Source organism: Crocodylus siamensis, chromosome 2 (assembly GCF_052110815.1).
Source record: "Crocodylus siamensis isolate JL-2025a chromosome 2, ASM5211081v1, whole genome shotgun sequence".
Taxonomy (NCBI): domain Eukaryota; kingdom Metazoa; phylum Chordata; order Crocodylia; family Crocodylidae; genus Crocodylus; species Crocodylus siamensis.
In genome coordinates, this window is record NC_143396.1 from 209,228,015 (window position 1) to 209,251,168 (window position 23,154).

The 23,154-nt window shown below is 46.6% G+C and overlaps 1 protein-coding gene across 3 annotated transcripts in view; it reads right to left on the minus strand.

Moving 5' to 3' along the window:
* SHANK2 (SH3 and multiple ankyrin repeat domains 2) overlaps positions 1-23,154 on the minus strand; it is a 736,911-nt gene that overhangs the window by 708,600 nt on the left and 5,157 nt on the right. The window lies entirely within an intron of this gene.

Sequence of the window (23,154 nt, forward strand, 5' to 3'; positions counted from 1 at the left end):
CACACCCAAAGGGCAGGAAGTCAGCTGGGGACATAGGATCTCAGTAAGATACGCATCCAATTTGCTCTTGAAGGTGTTCAATGTAGGTGCTTGAACCACCTCCGATGGCAGGCTGTTCCAGACACTGGGGGCTCAGACAGTAAAGAAATTCTTCCTTACGTCCACCCTGAAATGGTCTTGCAGTAGTTTATGACCTCTCGACCTCGTCATCCCTTGAGGTGCTCTGGTGAGCAAACGTTCCCCAGATCCTGGTGTTCACCCCTAATAAACTTATAGGTGGCCATCAGATCACCCTTGAGCCTGCGCTTTTCCAAACTAAAGAGCCCCATGGCTCATCCTGTCATCGTAAAGTCTGTTGTCCTGACCTCTGATCATGCGCACGTCTCTTCTCTGGACTCTCTCAAGCTTCTCCACATCCTTTTTGAATTGTGGAGCCCAAAACTGGATGCAGTACTCCAGTTGCGGCCTCACCAAGGCCGAGGACAAGGGGAGAATGATGTCCCGGGATTTGCTTGAGAAGCATCTATGGATGCAAGCCAGTACTCTGGTCGCTTTAGTAGCCACAGCATCGCATTGCAGGCTCATGTTCATCTTGTGGTCAATGATGACCCCCAAGTCTCTTTCTTCTGTAGTGCTAGCCAGCATAGCACTGCTGAGCCTATAAGGATGCTGTAGGTTTTGCCTCCCAAGGTGGAGAACCTTGCATTTTTCGGTGTTAAACACCATCAGGTTCTCATCCACCCATTTGCTGAGTCTGTCCAGGTCAGCCTGGATCGCCCGCCTGTCTTCTGGCATGGATGCTTTGCCCCAAAGTTTGGTGTCATCGGTGAACTTGGCCAGTCCGCTCCTGGCTCCAATGTCCACATCATTAATGAAGATGTTGAACAATATGGGTCCAAGGACAGAGCCTTGGGGGATCCCACTGGTCACAGGACACCATGATGAGTGACTTCCATCTATTACTACCCTCTGGGTTCAACCACGGAGCCAATTCCCAGCCAGTGAATTGTGGTGGACCCAAGGCCACAATTGTCCAGCTTCACCTAGAGGTGATCATGGGATACCAGATCGAAGGCTTTTTTGAAGTCAAAATATATGACATCAATCTCTTCTCCCTCCTCCAGGTGATAGGTCACCTGGTCATAGAAGGAAATGAGATTAGTCAAGCAAGACCTACCCACAACAAACCCGTGCTGGCTATCCCTTAGGATGTTGGCGTCAGCCAGTCCATTAAGGATGGCCTCTTTAATAAACTTTTCTAAGATCTTCCCCAGGATAGAAGTCAGACTGATGGGCCTATAGTTAGCTGGATCCACTTTCCTCCCTTTCTTGAACATAGGCACCACATTGGCCTTCTTCCAGTCTTCGGGCACTACACCGGAGAGCCAAGAGTTTTCGAAGATCCGTGCCAGGGGCTGGGCTATGATGCTCGCCAGTTCCTTGAGTACCCTGGGGTGTAGATTGTCAGGTCCGGCTGACTTGAAGGTATCCAGCTTCTCAAGGTGTTCCTTCATGAGGTCAGCATTTATGGAGGGCAGGGGATCTTCCCTACCCAGATCTCCCTGTCCCACAGCGGGCACGGGCATCCCATGGGACTGATGAAAGACTGACGCAAAGTACCCATTTAATAAGTTGGCTTTTTCCTGTGCGTCAGTTGTCAGTTGCCCCATCTGGTTCAGCAAGGGTCCAATGTTGCCCTTATTTTTCCTCCGGCTCCCCACATATCTGAAAAAAGACTTTTTATTGTCCTTGATGCTTGAAGCTAGTTGGAGTTCAGTTGCAGCCTTGGCTTTCCTGGTTTGCTCCCTGCAGGACCAGACCAGTGCAAAATAATCCTCATTGGAGGTGAATCCCGTCCTCCATCCTTTGTAGGCTTTTCTTTTTAGCCTTAGGAGGTCTGCTAGGTCCCTGGAGAGCCAGGGGGGCTACTGTGCCCTCTTGCTGCCTTTCCTCTGAGATGGAATAGACTTAGTTTGTGCATTGAGGATCACTCCCTTGAGGAGCAACCACTCTTCTCGTACTCCCCTCTCCCTGGGGTCATGGTCCCTTAAGGCCTCACTGACAAGCCTCCTGAGCTTGTCAAAGTCAGCTTTTCTGAAGTCAAGGACTTCTGTGTTGCTGACTGACTTGCCAGCTTTACAGTGGATGGTGAAGGTGATCAGCTTGTGGTAGCTGTCACCCAACTTCCCATCGATAACTAGGTCACCAATTAGGTCATCCCCAGTAGCCAGTACCAGGTCAAGCAGAGCTTTGCCTCTCATTGGCCCTTACACTTCTTGAATCAGGTAGAGGTCATCCACGCACGAGAGGAAGCTTTGTGACCGCTCAGTTTTTGCTGAGTGATCCTCCCACGACATGTCCGGGTAATTGAAGTCACCCATGACAACCATGGTCTTGGAGCATGCAGCCTCAGCCAGTTCCTGGGAGAACTCCTGGTCAAGCTCAGAACTTTGGGTGGGAGGTCTGTAGTAGACTTCCACCGTTGTGTCCCCTGTGCTGTGTTCCCCACAGATTTTAATCCAGAGGGTCTCCAGTTGTCCACCCTGGTCGCCAGTATTAGCTTTCAGGGACATGTAGCTTTCCTTGACATAGAGAGCTACACCTCCGCCCCTTTTATCTTCACAATCCCTCCTGTACAGTGTATAGCCATCTATACCCAAGGTCCAGTCATGGGTAGAGTCCCACCAGGTCTCCATTATCCCTATAACATCTTAATTATTTGCACTGAGCAGGAAGACGAGCTCCTCCTACTTATTCCCCAAGTTCCTGGCATTTGTGTACAGGCAGGCAAGTGTCCCGTTGGGGGCTCTTACCTTGCCCACAGATTGTACCAGGGCTTGGGCAAGAGTGGGCTCCCTTAAGTGTCTTAGCCTGCCGGCTTTGCAAGGGTTGCTCAGCAGGCCAGCAGTGGCAGTAGTCCCCACAACGAGTTTAATTTAAAGCCTGGTGGAGCAGGTCAGCCAGTCTGGCTAAGAAGAGCCTCCTCCCCAAGGGAGAGAGGTGGAGGCCATCTCTTCCCAACAGCTCACTGCCTCTCTTGCGAAAGAGCAGGCTTTGGTCATGGAAGCCAAGGCCTTCCTGATAACACCAGTGCCGCAGTCTTTGGTTGACTACGTGGATCCTCCTCTCCCTCCTCAGCCCATAGCCTGAGACTGGGAGGATCGATGAGAACACCACCTGTGCCACCAGACCCTTTAGCCCTGCTCCCAAATCTGCTCCCAGATCCGAAATGTGTACACCTTTGCCCGGGAGCATTTATTTGCATGTAGTTTACTCGCAAGTAAACTGAATCTGGATCAAATGCATGTGCAGGCACCCCCCACTGAGTTGTTAAAAAAAATAATGTCTCACTTCAAAAGTAGCCAATCAGAATACTAAAGAGTAACAAATTTTGTACCAGTCTTTTCAAAAGGTATTAGAGGTTGCCCTGGAAATTAATCCTGATAAGTCTTATTTTCCTATGAAGAAAGGCATAGTTTCATAGTTTCTAGGGTCGGAAGGGACCTGAGTAGTTCATCTAGTCCGACCCCCTGCCATGGCAGGAAAGAGTACTGGGGTCAAACAACCCCAGCAAGATGTTCATCTAACCTCCTCTTAAAGACCCCCAGGATAGGAGCCAGTACCACTTCTCTTGGAAGTTGGTTCTAGATCCTAGCTGCCCTGACCGTGAAGTAGTGCCTCCTGATATCTAGCCTAAATCTACCCTCTGCCAGCTTGTGAACATTATTCCTGGTCTCTCCTGGCAGTGCTCAGGGGAACAGGGACTTCCCCAGTGCCTGCTGATCCCCCCTGACTAGTTTGTAACAGGCCACTAGATCCCCCCTCAGCCTTCTCTTCTGGAGGCTGAATAGGTTCAGGTCCCATAGCCTCTCCTCATAGGGCCTGCCCTGTTGCCCCCTGATCATGCAAGTGGCCCTCCTCTGGACCCTCTCCAAGTTGTCCACATTCCTCTTGAAGTGCAGTGCCCAGAACTGGACACAGTACTCCAACTGCGGCCTGACCAGTGCCACATAGAGGGGGAGGATCACCTCCATGGACCTGCTTGACATGCATCTGTTGATGCATGACAAAGTGCGGTTGGCCTTCCTGACTGCATCCCCACACTGCCAGCCCATGTTCATCTTGGAGTCAATGATGACTCCAAGATCCTTTTCCGCCTCTGTACTGACAAGAAGGGAGTTCCCCAGCCTGTAGGTATGGTGCCAGTTGTTCCTCCCCAGGCGCATCACTTTGCACTTGTCAGTGTTGAATCCCATCCTATTCTCAACCGCTCACCCCTGTAACCTGTCTAGGTCAGATTGTAGCCTATTGCTCCCTTCTAGCGTGCCCACATCCCCCCACATCTTAGTGTCATCAGCAAATTTGAACAAGGTGCTTTTTACCCCCTTGTCCAAGTCACTGACAAAGATGTTGAACAGTGTGGGCTCAAGCACCAAGCCCTGTGGAACCCTACTGCCCATATCCGTCCAGGTAGAAAATGACCCATCCACCACCACTCTGGGTGCAGCCCTCCAGCCAGTTGGCGACCCAATTGACTGTGTGGGTGTCGATACCACAGTTTCTTAATGGGAACAGGGTGAGAGACAGTGTCGAAGGCCTTCCGGAAGTCCAGCAGACTATGTCCACTGCTACCCCTGCATCTAATGATTTGGTGATCTGATCATAGAAGGCCATCATGTTGGTCTGACAGGATCTGCCACTGATGAACCCGTATTGATTGCCCCTAAGCATGAAATCCCCTGCTGGCCCCTCCTGGATGTGTGCCAGAATAATTTTCTCGAACAGCTTGCCTAGGATTGAGGTAAGACTAACTGGCCTATAGTTTCCCGGGTCCTCCTTCTTCCCCTTTTTGAAGATGAGAACTACGCTGGCCCTCTTCCAGTCCTCTGGCACCACACCAGAGCACCACGAGTGCTCGTAAAGCCATGCCAGGGGTCCTGCAATGACCTCAGCCAGTTCCTTTAGTACTCTAGGATGGAGATCGTCTGGACCAGCTGACTTGCATATGTCCAGTCCCTCCAGAAGCTCCCTAACTAGTTCCTCACTAAGCCTTGGCCTAGGTGTGCCTCCCCTGGGGCATGAGGGGGGCCCAGCGTGGGGGTGGCTGTTCTGGTCCCTGCTTAGGAAGATGGAGGCAAAGAAATCGTTAAACGTGTTGGCTTTGTTGTCTGGTATGACGACCAAATTTCCTAATGTGTCCTGCAGGGGCCCCACATTACCCGGAACCCGGCAGCTGAAACAATAATTGGAAATAGAATTAAAAATGTTCATATAAAACAAAATAGCACAGCTTCTTTAAATGTAAATCAGACCTTTGTAATATACATGGATAAGTCTACATCACCATAGTTAAAGAAGGACTACTGATTTTTATTTTGGTTTTCAAAAATTCCCAAAATTCTTCAAGAGAAGCTACTAAGCAAACTATATAGTGATGGAATGAGAGGCATAGTGCTGCCACGGACCAAAAAATTCAGAAATAATTAAATAAGTAACAATAAATAGTCAGTTTTTAACATGAATTGGTCTCCACAGACCAGTGTTGTTTAATAGGCATTTTTTAGTGGTCTAGGAAAGAGAAGGAACAGACAGCCAGATTTAAGGTAACACACAAAATATTCAGACTGTGCAAAACTAGAAAGACTGAGAAACATCAGGGACAGCAAAGGAAACACAGAAAATAAGTGAATAGCAGAGTGGTAGAAGAAATTCAGAATTGTCAACTGCAAGGTAATGTTTGGACATACTAGCAAGTTCTAAATAAAGAAACTGCTTAGGGGAAAAATCTGGACACTACAGTGGATATGTACATCAAAATCTCTGCTCAACAACCAACAGCAGTTAAAAGAACAAAAAAGGTATATAAAAGGAATGGGAGAGAAGAAAATTCAGAAAGTATTGGAACACCATTCTAAAACACAGAGATCCAAATCCTGGAATACCATGCTAAGCTCTGAAAACCCTGTTAATAAAAGGTGCTACAGTAATTAGTATATTATGCAGTCAAAGTCTCATAGTGTGCTGCAAAGACAACTGTTTAAAAACTGCTGGAAACTGAACTACAGCATTTCTAAATAGGTGCTGGATGTTTGTTTAATCTTAAAAACCTATTCACCACACTGCAATAGGCATGTTAGTTTCTATCTGGTAAGACAAACATGTGCTTTTGTATTAATCATATACTGTTCAACACTCCGAGTCATCAAAATAGTATCACATCTCAGCATGAAAATAAGCAACACTGGTTCCCCTTAGAAAATCAATTAAATCCAGGTGATCTGAAACCAGTAAGGAGGTCAATACTTATTGATTTTTATTACGTCATAATACATCCCAGAAAGTAATTAAGTACACCACGTCACTGGTAAAAATTAACGGAATAAAATGTACTGTGAGCTGTAATGGGCTCCCAAGTTGTTTTCAAATGAATTAATGCTAGTATTCTAGAATAAATTTCCCTAAAGACAGCTTTGGTAAATTGTGATACAAAAAAGATCAAATTTGTGCTCTATTTTTTCTAATCAGCATGTTACATAATTAACAACACTTTGCTGCACAGACCATAATGTGCATCTAACTTCTGCTGTTAAGATTTAAAATAACAGCATTCCAGCTCATAATATTGTTTCTCTATTTTCCTTCAAAAACAGATTCACATACCATTATATTAGCACACTTTCATGAACTGCTTATATAATATATAGAGTTAAAGCTTAACCAGCTTCTTCATAACAAAAGTACTCATCAAAAAAGCCAAGAGTATGAATTTTCTTATTTTATTTTTCTTATTTTAATTTGTTGCAGGTGTTTCATTTTATTTTTGAGACATAAAAGTGCAGGGTGCATAATGTCCTAGAAGGATCCAAAATACAGCTTCACCTTAGAGTCTAAAATAATTATATATTCTAAAAATCATTAAACACTGTATTCATATTAATTTAGTTTTTAAAAATATATCTGTCACTGAGATGTCTGTATTCTGAGATTCCACAATGTCTCCTAATGTGGATAAAAGACTTTAAGAGCATACCCACATCTGGTCAGCTGGTGCTAGGGCATAAAATATGCCCCACTAACTTGCCCTCACTCCATGCAAAACAAATGTAAGAAAAAATCACATAGGTGTTTTGGCACATAGCAAGGGCTGTGCTGAGCAGTGCTTTCAGGCTCAAGAATGCTTTTGGAAGTACCATTGGGTGTATCCAGTGCCATCCTAACATCTGCTCCTTCATATACACAATATACAGCGTGGGAAGGAGTGTTTATTTTCATGGTGCCACTCCCTAGCACCATTTGACAAAGTGTAGACATGTCTACTTCTCCGTTTATTCTACTCTTATGCCCCACTCTTCCTAACCCTGCCCCTTCAAGTGAAGGGAACTGCCCCTCTTCCATGAGTTCTTCAATCTGTTCTTCACCACATTCACACCTCTAATCCAACCTCCTAAACTGATGTATTTTTTCCAGCCTCCACCCCCTACCCACATCTGGGCTCCCATTGCCATCCCCAGCCCAAGTCAGAATCTGCAACAGATTGTAAGAAGACACATGAAATAAACAGCTGTAAACTATGAGCCACTAGGCACAAATGCAGGGACTTGCAAGTTGCTTCAGTCAGGAAAAGAAGCTGATGTTGCTCAGGTATTTTTAGTGTTATGTTTACTGACAAGAATATAAAAGTCCAGCTTTTTTGAACATGGGGGGGAAATCTAACAAATAGAGCCAGTTTTTTTTTGCTCACAGATCCAAGCTTCTTTACCTAGCACTTCTCAAAGACTGTCTGTAGTTCATTTCTCAGAGATGCAGTCCTCTGCTTATTCTGGCTGTGTAGCTTCATCACTGAAGATCAAGCCTGTAACTTCGAATGTCCTCTCACTTATTTTCCCCAAACATAGAACAAATTAACTGTCATTGGAACAAATGAGATTCCAGGACACTGATTTATTTTAAGGGATAATATTTGGACTATAATAGGAGACTGGATGAAAAAAGGAAATCACAATTTAAAGAAGCTAGTGTTAAAGTAAAATGAGCTAGGAAACTGACTTCAGTATTAACTACTATAATAAATTTAGAGCCTATTTTTCTCCTTTCCCAGTAGCTTTCCTTTAAAACATTCCAGACTCAAAATCAACCCACCAGTCAACAGAAAGAAAAATATATCTAAACAGAACAGAACTTTGGGAAATGGATAATTATCCAGTTAAATTAAAATCGCTGAGTAAATATCATTTGATGTTCCACAGCCAATTGGTGGCAATTCCAAATCCCTGGAAGATAGGGCTGTACAAAGCTTCAGTCCCTGATTCAATTCAGTGGAGATTCAGTCCAATTTGGTGGCTGAATCTCCAAATCCAAATCTAATCAAGTGACCCTTTAATCTCTCCGAATCAAATCGGAACCCTCCAAACCAATTGCAGCTGTTCTCAACTACAAAGCTAAACACAAGATGATAAAATATACACAACTACACTATCAGGCTATGTGATAACAGTAGTAAGATGAGAATTACACCCCTGCAGGTACCTTGAAGGCTAATATTCTATAATCCTTTTTAAAATACCTACCAAAAGTCTTGGTGATCTTTGTTAGATACCAAAGAACAAAATGATTCAGCTACTTCAGGAACGGAAGAACTACCTCATCTTCAACCTCTAAAATATACCTAAGGCTTGCCTAATGAACAAAGTTGTTAATATATTCTCTGGACTACATCCAAGTTCTTCCTTTATCAAGCCATTATATTTTGGGATATATATTCTATGTGTTTTGAAATACACATTTGAGTAGTAACACAGCAACATAAAGTACTAAAAGTCTGCAACCAACAGTAACGGTTATAAATATTCCTACATCCTAGCCTAAATTCACTGTGCCAAATTCTTCAGTCTGCTACATCAACTTCACACTTCATTGATTGAGAACTAACTGGATTGAACTGGCTAGTGGGGATTCACTGGTTGAGATAAGTATAAAGCTTACCCTTCTTTCCAGCATCAAAAGCATATGGGAGTCAGTGGTGAGATTTCAGACTTTCACTGCAGTGAGGGTGCCCTGGGACCTTACCAAAGGTATAAGATAAAAACTCCCCTTCAGGAGTTATAATTTAAGATGACACAACCTGGGATCAGGGAGCAGCAAATGATTGTCTCATGGTTCCTCTTCCCACTAAATCTGAGGGGAGCTTGGACATGAATAAGAAACCAGACAATTAAGGTCAATAGAGCTATACTAGAGATTAATACAGCTCATTCTGTTTGCCTGAATGAAAAAATCCACAACCATTACTCTGGTCAATATGTCAGTCAAAAAAAATGATGAAAAAAAATCTATAAAACATAAAACAAACATCAATAAAACACAAAAAAAATCTATAAACACAAAGCTTAATCAAGTCATGATATGATCCCAGCTGAGATATAGGATGCCCTTGACGTGCCTTCAAAGAGCACTTTCACAAACTCTTCTGCACATGTGCTATGGTTTAAGTTTATGGGTACAAACATATATTGGCTTCTAATCTACCCAGGGGAGCACCCAAGCCAATAGCAGACTTTTTCCAATGCCTGAAGAAGGGAGTTTGTGCCCAAAAGTTTGCAAAGAACAATTTTCCAACTATTTAGTTGGTCTAATAAAAGATATCGCATTTACCTGAAAGACCTTGTCTGGGTACAATCAGACATTTGGTGAGGTTAGGTGGAGGTTAGATTGTGCTAAAAATGGCCACCTGATCTCTAGTTAGGTCAATCTAAGTGTGAACTGCACAGAAGTTCAGGAAGGCCAGATCAATCTAAAAATGGCTGACATGATCTAAATTAACCCTACATTGGAGGCAGTCTCAGGGTGTGTAGAGAAGTTTTTTTTTTTCACCATTTAAAGCACTTTATTGCCATGACTTAACAGAAGTGCATGGCTGTATAGCACTTTAAAAATGGGTACAGTGCTTTAAATTAACCCTTGTTAAACAAGGCATTAAATGTGAAGTGTTGTATTTCACAGCACTTTAGCAACCTACAGCATTTTAAATAACTTCCGTACACTGGTCAAATATCTGACCTGTGGAGCACCCTCTGCACCCTAGCCTGCAAAGTGCAGGAAGGCTCGGAACCCCCCCACCAAACACTGTACTTCTGTCATGTTTAAGAGCACTGTAACGTTATAATGCTATAAAATGTGCTGTAAATTACAGCACAGTAAAATGTGCATGGAGCACTTCTGTACACATCTTTATATTGGGTCCAGTTAGACCAATGTAAATGCAGTTTTGTACAGTTCCCAGTGCAGCCCCAGGGCTGGGAAAGCCCAACCACTGACACCAACCCCATGGCTTCATTTATCCTACCCACCGTGCCCCCACCACCACCTGGCTATTTTTAGGCCCTAGCCCCTCACCCCACCCCCAGGCAGACAACCCCCTCACTGCACAGCAGCCAGCTCCCACCCCTTCAAGGCCACCAAGCCCCCTCCCCCAATCCACAAACCACTTCCAGTGCTGGTTTTACCAGCCTTTTTACCAGCCGGATTTAGCAGCAGTTTTACCAGCATTGGCCAAAAGCCAACGCCAACTGTGGGGAGGGGTGGATGGAATGGGGGGCTTGATTTGCCAGGGGAAATCAACCCCCCCATATGGGAATGGGAGAGTCAGGGGGGCTAAAAACAGCCCCTGGTTCTGGTGGGTAGAGCCCTCCATTCCTTCAAACCCCCTCTGAGGACTCTGCTAGCCCCCCTGATCCCACCAAGCCCTCCTAGACATTACCAACTCTCCTATGGACCATACTTGCCCCCCTGTTCCCCAAGCCCCCCCCAGCAAATCATGCTAGCCCCTCCCAATCCCCCCAACCCCTCCCGCAGACCTCACTAGACTCCCGATCCCCCCTGGAGACCCCACTAACTCTCCCATCCCTTGAACCCTCTCATAGATCCTGCTTGCCCACCTGATCCCTCAAAGCCCCCTGCAGACCCTGCTCCCCTCCGTAGACCCCCTCCCTGCAGACTCTACATGCCCCCCATCTCCCTGTGATTCCCCCAAACTACCTCCCTAACCCCGCATCCCAACTTACATTATATCAGGTGGCCATTTTTAATTTGATCTAACTTTCCCTAACCTCCACAAATGTCTGTACATACATATTTTAAAAAAACCTAATTCTGTTTATCAACAATCAGCTGTGCATCATATATGTTATAAACAGCTGTCATTTCAAAATTAGATTTACAAGATCTGGTCACACTTCTTTCAGAGGCCTTTCTCTACTTGTACTAGCAAATAGGATATTAACCTAAATTCTAAAACAGAAAGAAATATTCAAACAAGGGTTACAATTTACCTGAAAATTAGTGTAGAACCAACGCATTAGGTAATGCAGCTCCGATAATTAACATAACACGACAAAATCATAAAGGAATATTAAAAGACCAGCTCCTGTTTTTGACTTAACAAAAGTCATTAAAAGAAAGGATGAAGAGATGTTGCCCAAAGAAGTAGCAAATAGTTCTGATCTTTGACACCTAATTCAGCATCACATACCTCCAGCTTCAACATTACACAGATTGACTTTTGGGGAGCTCTTTCCCTTTTTAGCAAAGAAATGGAACACTTTCAAATGGTAGCTCGGTATGAATTGTTATTGAGGAGAAAAAATGAAAGGTTATATAAGATGCAGATGAATTTTGGGAAGGTTCTAAATCTCCTACAAGTTGCTGAGGAACAAAGGGATTCAGTTTTCACCAGAGGATGGAGATCTGTCCTCTGGAAGTTTAAGTCCATGGTATTTGAAACGACTTATTTTCTTTAGCGATTTAATGTTTGATTATTTTTGTTTAGATTTTCTACCCTATTCCAGGTGATTCAGGTGTCCTCTTGTACTCACGACCCTTCCTGGTATGTGAACCTACTGTTCTGCAAAATGTGTTTCTTGGCTGTGAATGTCATGATATATTTCTACTGGAACAGAATTTTTCCTGTTTTTCTTCCCTTTATTTGTCTGTCTCATTTGTTTCCTGTCTTGATCTAGACTATTTTCTTTCATATCTCCTTTCCTGCTTATCTATGATCTTCTTACCTGTCTTCGCCATGCAATCTTTTTAAGTTTTCTTCAGAATTCCCTCTTGGGAAGCTATGTGGGCCTGCTTCTGGACTGTATTAAGTCCCTTTAATGTAAATACTGTAATGAAAGCAGATTCTTCCCTCTCCTCTCTCAAAATTCCCACAAGAAACAGAGAGGCAAAATAGTGGCCTAAAGAGCCCTTTTCAGAGCTCCCAGTGGGGGCAATTAATATTTTGGTGACAAGGCAGGGGTTAAAGTTCACTGCTCAACACTCTGAGGAGCTGTGATCAGCCTTTGTGTCTACTCTGTCTTGTGCCAGGGTCCAAACCGATAACCCTTAAAAGTGTGATCTTGACAGTCACTGTTTGATAAATCTAACATTAAAACCAAAGGGATAATTCTATTGACTTCAAGTTGAGTATTTGCCCCACAAAGAGATAAGATGTTTAGGGCAGTTAAATACAAGTAATAGGTAAAGTTCAAATTAGCACACTATCAGCCTTACATGAATCATAACATCAATTTACCTGAATTCAAAACAAGGCTTTCCCCATTCAAAAGGGGAAAAACAAGCCTTGTCCTCGATGTGAGTATGAGCAGTACTCTGGCTCTGGGACCAGGCCCCAAAACAGAGCCACCTCATTGCTGCTGTCTGGAGTCAGCAGCATGGAGTCAACAGCAGATGCAGTGAGTCTAGGTCAGGAGCCAACAGCTAGGGTCAAGAACAAGCAGCAGTGCATCTCAGGGATCAGGCAACAGCACACATCAGGGATTGTGCAGCAACACATGGGAGAGGTCAGGCAGGTGGCTGATGCGGTAGGCACAGAGGTGCAAGTGGTGGGGGCAGGTATGTAATGGAAGATAGCAGGAAAGCAAGGTGTGGGAGTTAGACTACCTGGCCTGCCCAGCCTACTGAAGCCAGTAACAAATTTAAGATGACCCTCCAATAATTAGATTTGATACATAGGAAATTATAACAAATTAAAAATTTTCCATATAGAGAATCTAATTATTGTGGGATTCAAAGTTTTCTAGGATTCAAGTAAATATGGTAATAACAAGGTGAAATAATAATAATGAAAAGTCAGATATCCTTAGCTTAAACACTGACCATTGATTTTAAGTATATGAAATGATCAAATGCAATAATTTAACATGTCCAACAACCAACCATTAAAAAAAAATCTGTTCCATGTTTTTAATCCAAATTTTCTGTGAAAATAATAATAAATTATATTGATATGACAGTCAATATGCCATGAAACCCATCAAAACTTTATAATAACAGCACCATCAGAGTGTCAGACATATAGTAATATTCAAAATCAGACACCAAATTTGGCTCCAGGGAAATTAACTCAATTTACTTTGCCAACACTAGAGTCAAGAATCAAAGGCCTCCACAGGAGAGATGGGATAGCAACTGCTTAGATGATTCCAAAAGCATTACATATACGTAGATTAGACAGAATATGAGTTATGCAAAATCCTGAACTGTTTGTTGTTGTCACGGAGCCACGGAGGTGCCCCGTGATTGTGAGGGTGATTGGCAGAGCTGCCAATCACCCAGGCAGCTCAGGTGCCGGGTTACCAGGGCAACCAGGTGGGTCACATGGCCAGAAGGGGGCAGGGCCCGGCCTTTATAAACAGCTTAGGCCAGAGCCTGATTCACAGTTCCCTTCTGGCTGCCGCAGGAGCAGGAGCTCTGCGGCTTGAGCTGAGTGGCCTGAGTTGGTGGTTGCAGCCTCACCCCACTAACAGGCTGCGATGATGCGGGGAACAGGATCACCCTGACGGGAGGTAGGACTGAGAGCCCTGGCAGGGCTTGGAGTTATGGATAGGCGGATGGAGCCTCTGTGTTTATGTTACAGCCAGATGGCTGGAGTTTGAGTTACAGTTTACACCGGAGGACCGGGTGAGGCTGTAGGGGAGCGAGGCGGCCTCACGGGAGCTCCCCTACAACTTGGGGGTTCCCAGTGCCCAGTAGGGGCACAGTGCCAGGGGCACTATTGTTGGTGCCAGGGAGGCACCGTATTGCACCAGGGAGGCGTGGGGTGCGGGGTGCAGGCCCCAGCCCATAAGGGCGGTGTTTGCCCAGTTGGGCAAACGGACCCAGCGAAGGGTCAAGGGGACAGGCACGGCAGCGAGCGCCTGTGCCCTAGCGCAAGGCGCGCGGTGTCAGCCCTAGAGAGGGCAAGGCCCCGGAGCGGGGCAGAGACAGGGCGCGAGGCGCGCGGTGTCGGCCCCAGAGCGAGGGCAAGGCCCCGGAGCGGGCGGAGACAGGGCGCGAGGCGCGCGGTGTCGGCCCCAGAGCGAGGGCAAGGCCCCGGAGCGGGCGGAGACAGGGCGCGAGGCGCGCGGTGTCGGCCCCAGAGCGAGGGCAAGGCCCCGGAGCGGGCGGAGACAGGGCGCGAGGCGCGCGGTGTCGGCCCCAGAGCGAGGGCAAGGCCCCGGAGCGGGCGGAGACAGGGCGCGAGGCGCGCGGTGTCGGCCCCAGAGCGAGGGCAAGGCCCCGGAGCGGGCGGAGACAGGGCGCGAGGCGCGCGGTGTCGGCCCCAGAGCGAGGGCAAGGCCCCGGAGCGGGCGGAGACAGGGCGCGAGGCGCGCGGTGTCGGCCCCAGAGCAAGGGCAAGGCCCCGGAGCGGGCGGAGACAGGGCGCGAGGCGCGCGGTGTCGGCCCCAGAGCGAGGGCAAGGCCCCGGAGCGGGGCAGAATCGCCAGGGATAGCGAGCCGGCCCAAGGGCGCCGAGACTAGGGCGGCGAGAGCGAGCCGGCCCAAGGGCGCCGAGACTAGGGCGGCGAGAGCGAGCCGGCCCAAGGGCGCCGAGACTAGGGCGGCGAGAGCGAGCCGGCCCAAGGGCGCCGAGACTAGGGCGGCGAGAGCGAGCCGGCCCAAGGGCGCCGAGACTAGGGCGGCGAGAGCGAGCCGGCCCAAGGGCGCCGAGACTAGGGCGGCGAGAGCGAGCCGGCCCAAGGGCGCCGAGACTAGGGCGGCGAGAGCGAGCCGGCCCTAGGGCGGCGAGAGCGAGCCGGCCCTAGGGCGGCGAGAGCGCTCCAGACCCAAGGCGGAGCCGGCAATTAGCCAGGCGCCGGTATTAGGCGGCGCTAGGGGAGCCAGACCCAGGGGGCGCCAGCGAGTAGCGGGGCGCCAGTGAGACAGGCCCACGGTGCAGGAAGCGGGCTGGTGATAGAAGCCCGGCCCAAGGGGGCGCCAGGGGCGAGGAGCCCCGGGGCCCGAGAGAGAACGAGGGCCCCCGAGGGGCGAGGGACTACACAAACGTCTCCCAGAACAGCTGCGAGGCTTGGGGCGTGCTAAGGGGGAGGTTTGGAGGCACGCATAGCCCTTAAGGCATGACGCACATAGATACCCCAGTCTGGAATAGGGACAGGAACACCATACCATCCACTAAGGAAACTGGCAGCCTCCATAATATATATGTCAAAGTCATGGCGGGCGAGGTTCTGAGGGTGCTACGTCACCCTAATGTGAGGGTAGGGGGCACTAGGGGGTTCACGGCTGCCCCTAGCCCCCGCTCCCTCACAGTTGTCATATTACTTCCCAGGAAAAACAGGCAAAGTGCTATTACTTTTTGGTTCCAAATGGCATGCACTACCACCTCCTTGTGTATTTCCCAGCCTGGATGCCTATATATCACAACTTACATTGTGGTCTAGAGAAAAATACCATAGTATCTAATATTGTAGTTTATCTCTCTGATCCTGCAGGCAAAAATGAGGGGTGCAAAAAACTGCCAATTAATTAACAAAAAAGGCTCGTAATTAAAGTTCTTTTTTACTCATGAGTCCACTATGGTTAAAAACTAAGTTCGAGGGAGGAAAGGAACTGTCTCCTGGTGGCCCGGTGAAAATACTGTGCCAGCATACAATATGGAAAACAGCGACATTCAGAACCTCCCAATACATGTCTTTGACAGAGTTCTTCTGGCTTCAGTTTCAGTGCTATTTAGAAATATGCATATAAGACAGGGTGGCCAAAATATGGCCTGCAGGCCAAATCTGGCTCACCAGGCCATTCTATCAGGCTTGTGGGGCCCCTAAAAAATTTAGAAAATTAATATTTATCTGCTCCTGAATGCCTGTCAAAGATGACAGAAGCCAGGGGCAGTAGGACACAGGGGGAGCCAGCAGCAGGATCCAGCAGCCCAGCCCTGCCATTTCCCTGCTTTCCTGCCAGCACATTGCTTTGGCACCACATGGCTGCATGGCTGGACCATGGGAATACAGGCCTGCACCAGTACCCCAGGGCCGGGGGGCGGCGTGGGTGTGTGTGCGCATGCACGCCTGTGCACGAAGGGCAGGACAGAGTGTGTGTGTGTGTGTGTGTGTGTGTGTGTGTGTTCACAAGGTAAGTCCCACATGCGCACCCCACCATACACATGTACCCACAACCCCTGTCACACTGCCATACACGCAGCCCCAATACCCACACTCCCTCATACCCCCCCATACACACATCCCCCCATAAACCCCATACTCACACACACCCCACATATCTACACATGCTCACACACACACACCCCTGCACCCTCCCGCACACCACAAGTACTCACACACCCACAGCCCCTCACAAACCTACACCCACCCTTCCATGCCCTCCCCTGACAATATACAAGAGTAAGACTTTATTTTAAGCTATTATACTATCACCCCTGTGTACACTACACAAACAAATGTAAATCAGGAAACATTTTTTTTAATCAAATTAACAAATGTTGTAGATGTTCGCTTTTTAGAATATAATTTGTTATTTTTCTGGTTCTGAGATGGCAAAACCCCTTGCTGAAAGGGGCAAGGGGAGGGACATCTCAGGGGTTAGGGAGTGGGACTTCCAGTCACAAGATGGCAACCAGGGAGCGTGGCACCTGTCAAGGAGCGGGACTATCCATACGACCCTCGACATCTTGCCAAAATTCAGTAAACAGCCCTCCACCCAAAATAATTGCCCACCCCAATGTAAGAGTAAGTCCAGCCCAGCAGTTGCACTAACTGAAAATCCTAAACATAATGTTTATACACATCACTTGCATACAATGAACTGGATTTATGCTCTCGCCACATCCTCTCTTTAGCAACCCCTCACTCAACATCCACCTCCTCAACCATGCATATCTCATTTTAGATCTAGAAATAGAGCCACATTGCTGAGCACAATGCATCTGTTCCCATACTATGTGAAAGTCTTTCAAAAGAAAATGAACAAATGCTGATGAATGAGTAGTAACCCACTGGTTCTCTATTCTTTCAGCAGAAAGATAGAAGGTAAGCGGGTGAATTCCTCTGGCACTTGAATAATAGAAAAGTCTTTAAATGGCATATGGGAAACTTTTTTATAGACATTTTCTCATGGTTGTGGTGACAGAGATACATGCTTACTATTGCTCAGAACCATTTTATGACCATCATTGACTCATTTAATGTCAATCTCTGCCTTCCCTTTTAGTCCAATTCCTAAATTTTAAAGGTTAAATAGTGAAATATAAAACAATTTTAATATATGTTATGCCGGTTTTATATCCGTTTCATATTTTATATTAACAATAGCTTATTTAAATGGTAATTTCCTTTTTCAGTCCAGTTTCCTATTATAATCTGAATATTCTTTCCTAAAAAAAGTCAGCATCCTGAATTTTCACTTGCCCCAGTGACAGCTGAATTCTTCTCTGCTTGGGGAAAATAAGTTAGAGGAAATTCCAAGTTCCAGGCCTAATCTTCAATGAACAGTTTACACAGCTAGAATAAGCAAAGGACTGTAACCCTGAGAAATGAACTACAGGCAAGGCCTTCCAGAGGTGCTAGGCAAAGAAGCTTGGATGAGTGAGCAAAAAATTGGCTTTATTTGTTTGATTCATCCCATGTTCAAGAAAGTGTTTAATATACCTATTAGTAGTTATATATTATTATTGTAATTTTAGTGCCATAATTTACATTACTTCATTAAAGTTATCTTGAAAGCTTGATTAGTGTGATTATGTCTTCATAGTTCAGCTCCATTTCTAAAATCTGTTGGGCTAATATATATTAGTTTTCAAAATGACTGTATAATGATTTTTCATATACATGTATGACACATTAACAAAAATTCAACAAAAAATATAATATACCAACATTTCAGAAGCCATTTAAGCTCACAAGCCCTACACGGGTTAGGATCAAAATTAAAACTGCTTAACTTGATCAGCCTGAGTACTGCAAAGCACCTCGTAAATACAGTATTGTAAGGAAAGGTAAAATGGAGTGATAAACTTAACTTTAATCTGAAATCTGATCCATAACTAGTATGTTATTTCTGTGTATTTTTAATTTACTTCTTAACCATATTAGGATAACGTTTAGGCACACATCACCCGAAAAGAAAGGCCACAGATATCTAATCTATTAGATCAAAATGAACCCCCAGGGCTACATTTGCATTCCTTTTCATGAATCCACAGAGCTAACTATTAATCTCTGGAATGTCATGCAACAGTGGTGTAATATTTACAGTACTATTAATATCTTGTTTCAAAGTCTGGCAGCTCTTCAAAGTAGGTATTTCTACTATGCACCCCAGAATATAGGTTCAGCATGGATAGACAGAGAGACACTCCCTGCAATGACGGGGAGATTCACTCCCTTGATATGAAGGGATACTAATAGAATCTTAATTCTGTTCGTGTCCTTCTCTAATCACAGGTGGAGCTGGTTCATAGCCAAGTGTGGAATCTGGCTGCAGGTCTCTAATATAAAGCCATAGTTTCTGAATGAGTGTCTCAAATCTACATATTCAGTAACACTGCCTCTAAACAGTAGACTGTACTCCTCTCCAAAACAAGATTTTTTATTCCCTTTATTTCTCTGCCATCTAATAAATGTGTAATGCATTGACAAAAATGTGTGTCATATTTCCTTATAGTGGCTGGTCTAGATAGAGAATAACAGTGTACTTCTGCTAATAGATATTCAAGTTGTAACACTTTGTGCTGTAGATCTGAAGGTCCTGGGTTCCAACTTTACTGCTACCCAATTCTCACAGGGGCTTTTCCTCTTTACTTTTTTCTGGCTTTCCTATTTTCACCAAAATCAATAAGATTCTGCCTACTGGTGCCCAGAGCATTCCCCCAGAATTTCTGGTATTGACTGGCTATGGCATTCAAAAGCTTTTGTATTACAACTAAACACTAGAGTGCATTCAAACACTAAGCAGTTTAGTTTAAGGAGCTGGAAACCCTACCAATAGGGCTAGGGACAGAAGTTACACAGAAACCAGTTTAAGCGATCAAAAACTATCTTAAACCTGTAACGCAACAGAAGTTCAGTAAACCTAAACCAGTTTCATAATGGCTGAAACTGGTTTAAGATAAACCTGGTTGAATGTAGTATCAGACTTAACTAATTTAGGTCAAATCAGTTTATGAAACTTCTATTCCCAGACCCATTCCTGGTTCAAGTTAAATCAGTCCCTCAACATCCCTGCATTATGCAGCACTTGGCTAGGCTGTCTGCTCCAGAGAGCAAGGCTGGCCCCACCCCTCTATTCCCTAGCTAGAGCAGTAAGGGTGGCTCACTGGCTGGCTCACTGGCCACCCCCAAGTAAACCACTGCTGGAGTCTGAGGCAGTGTAGCAGACAGGTGTCTGGCCTAATGCTAATTTGGTATTTTTAATATCTAAATAGCATCTTGGTAGATGTGTTCTCTACCAAGGGTCTGAGGCTAGGGAGGGGAGTTAAAATTCCCTTCCCATGACTACAGAGCTGCTCTGCCTTGCTTGTTTAGTGCTGGCTGCAACTGTGAATTACAAATCCCCGAGATACTTGGAATCGGGAAGAAAAAGTGTTGAGCAACCCTTCGGAGTCCTGCTGCAGTGACTGTGGACTGCAAATCCCAGAGACCTTAGGGGCACCAGGAAAAGGAAGCAAACATACAGCCCATGCTGGCTACATGCCAGAAAGCTGTGCTCTAGTACCCGCTGGCTTCTGGCTAAAGCCAGTGCAGACATGTGGCTGCATTTTCCAGATCAAAGGTGAATGTCTGTTCATTTGCTTATTGGTTCAATCTTTGCAGCTTAGACTGAATCAATTCAGCCTTGGGCTTTTTGACTGTCTGTACTTAGCCTAGAAGTCTGTACAAGCATTCATAGTTTCATAGTTTCCAGGGTCGGAAGGGACCTGAGTAGATCATCAAGTTCGACCCCCTGCCATGGCAGGAAATAGTACTGGGGTCAAATGACCCCAGCAAGATGTTCATCTAACCCCCTCTTAAAGACCCCCAGGGTACGAGCCTGTACCACTTCTCTTGGAAGTTGATTCCAGATTCTAGCCACCCTAACTGTGAAGTAGCGCCTCCTGATATCTAGCCTAAATCTACCCTCTGCCAGTTTGTGAACATTATTCCTGGTCACTCCTGGCAGTGCACAGGGGAATAGTGACTCCCCCAATGCCTGCTGATTCCCCCTGACTAGTTTATACCTGACTAGTTTATAACAGGCCACTAGATCCCCCCTCAGTCTTCTCTTTTGGAGGCTGAACAGGTTCAGGTCCCATAGCCTGTCCTCCTAGGGCCTGCCCCCTGATCATGCGAGTGGCCCTCCTCTGGACCCTCTCCATGTTGTCCACATCCCTCTTGAAGTGCGGTGCTCAGAACTGGTTGCAGTACTCCAACTGCAGCCTGACCAGCGCCGCATAGAGGGGGAGGATCACCACTTTGGACCTGCTCGAGATGCATCTGTGGATGCATGACAAGGTACAGTTGGCCTTCCTGACTGCCTCCCCACACTGCCGGCCCATGTTCATCTTGGAGTCAGTGATGACTCCAAGATCCTTTTCTGCTTCCATGCTGACAAGAGGGGAGTTCCCCAGCCTGTAGGTATGGTGCCAGTTGTTCCTCCCCAGGTGCATCACCTTGCACTTGTCAGTGTTGAACCCCATCCTACTCATATCCACCCACCCTTGTAGCCTGTCTAGGTTTGATTGTAGCCTGTTGCTTCCTTCTAGTGTGTCCACATCCCCCCACATCTTAGTGTCATCAGCAAATTTGAACAGGGTGCTTTTTACCCCCTCATCCCAACCACCGATGAAGATGTTGAACAGTGCGGGCCCGAGGACCGAGCCCTGCGGAACCCCACTGCCCACGTCCTTCCAGGTTGAGAAGGACCCATCCACTACCACCCTCTGGGTGCGGCCCTCCAGCCAGCTGGCAACCCATTTGACCGTGTGGGTGTCAACACCACAGTCCCCCAGTTTCTTAATGAGAATCGGGTGAGAGACAGTGTCGAAAGCCTTCTGGAAGTCTAGGAAGACTATGTCCACTGCTACTCCTGCATCTAATGATCTGGTGATCTGGTCATAAAAGGCCACCAGGTTGGTCTGACAGGACCTGCCACTGATGAACCCATGTTGGTTACCCCTAAGCATGCAGTCACCTGCTAGTCCCTCCTGGATATGCGCCAGAATAATTTTCTCAAACAGTCATGGGGCTGACTAAATGCTCACAGACATGCTGTATTGCTGCCCAGAAACACACATCCCAGCTTATTTCAAAGGCTTCCCAGGCTTGGAGACAGATGACAGCACATGTCAAAGTAAACTGGCTGGCCCGCATATCTCTTTTCTACAACATGCCCCCATTTCCCTCCCAGCTGTCAGCCATTCAGACAGCAGTCCCAGAGTGGGCTTGCTGTCTTTTCAAGATGGTCAATTTCCCATCCAGCAGCCAAATGGATCCTTACTTCTTTAGCACCAGTCAAGACCCAATTCCAGTGCAGGTTGGGTGAGTCTGGTATGGGTCAGGTGCTATCTGGGTGCTGGTGGACTGGGTGCTGTCTAGGTACTGGTGGATTAGGTGCCAGCAGGTCTGGGTATGGGGAACCAGGTTGAGGCAGTCTGGTTCTGTTGGGGGGCAGGAGACAGGTATCCAGTTCCAGGAGTGGGAGGTGGTCTGGAAGCTATGAGTACAGTGGGGATCAATGCAACTTGCAGGGGGGGAAGGAATCAGAGTCTAGTGTCCCTGCCTCCTCTAATACCCCCAAGTGCATTAACAAGGCCCCCTACATTCCCAAAGCCCTATAACTACCACAAAAGGACTCTACCTGAGAGGCCCATCTATGTTGGTGTTGGAGGGTTGGAGAGCTCCAGGTACCAGGCATGTCAATACACTTTGGCACAGGATGGGGGCTAGGATGCTACTCACCCCCATCCATACCCAACCTTCATTGACCCCCACAGTTCCCAGAGCCCCCAAACATTTCCCCTTGATCACCAACACGGATACACTGGGTCCCAGCACGGTGAGTCAAGTGGCTACTTGAATAGTGGATATAGGGGTGGGGGCAGACCATCCCATGCTGGTGGTGGAAGGGGGTGGTTGATCCAGCTCCAGGAACAGCCCAGGGTCTGGGATCTGTGGGGAAGATCAAGGGACTCAGGGTCTGAGAGATTACACTGCTCCTGCCATTCCCTAGGCAAATTAGAGACATAGTAAAAAAATCTGCCCAACTGGGTCTGCAGAGTCTGAGTCATTGGCATGGGTGAATCAGGAGGCTGAGGACCAGTGCTGAATCCAGATCCAGGAGGAAGTTGGCAGGTCCATGTGGGGAGTGGTTAGTAGCTTTCCCTTGCCTGCTTAATGTTCTGGGGGGGGGGCAAGGGATTAACAGCTGCAGCTATCTGGGGCCGCAGAGAGAGAGGATGGGTTTTCCCAGGCTTGGGGGAGGGATTTGGTCTGTGACTCAATCAAAGCAGTGGGAATCCAGCTGAGTCAGAAAATCTCTCTGGAGGGGTGAAGAAAGCCAGGGCAAAGCACATTAAGATGCCAGAGGACAATGGGAGAGCTTCTGTCTCAGACAGGTAAATGTACAAATATTTGTTAAGCTGGTAGAACCCTGACAGGATAAGACTCCTACCTTGTCAGACAAGATTTGAATTTATACCATAGGGACCATTTTCAGACCACAGTAACTACTGTGAATGCTTGCATACTTAAGGTTTCTACCAGTGGAACTGCAATTCTCCCAGTAGAATTGTAACACTTGCACATAACCCCACCTGAAACAATTTATTTAAAAACAAATGTTTATGTACTCTATATGTAATATAAGCCCTGTAGCACTGTA